The following is a 237-nucleotide window of genomic DNA, read 5'->3' as shown; positions in this document are numbered from 1 at the left end:
CTGATGCAGGTCTTGATGACTTACCAGTCGCCAATAAAGCTAGCTCGCCGTGTGTGATCAAGTTCTCAGCTTGTTGGCAAATTTTTCGTGCTTGACTGGTCCCTGTAGTAAACTTGGGCAATTTTGAGGGTGGTAGGCGGCGACAGGATGACTGAGCAGTGATGTAAGAAGCAGCAACTGCAGGCGATTTTGTTTGACTCAAAGTAAGCTCGAGCCTTTGGCTGTTGAATTCACGAA

This window comes from Melampsora larici-populina, assembly GCF_000204055.1.
Source record: "Melampsora larici-populina 98AG31 unplaced genomic scaffold MELLAscaffold_41, whole genome shotgun sequence".
Lineage (NCBI taxonomy): Eukaryota > Fungi > Basidiomycota > Pucciniomycetes > Pucciniales > Melampsoraceae > Melampsora > Melampsora laricis-populina.
Note: the sequence above shows the minus strand (reverse complement) of the source record.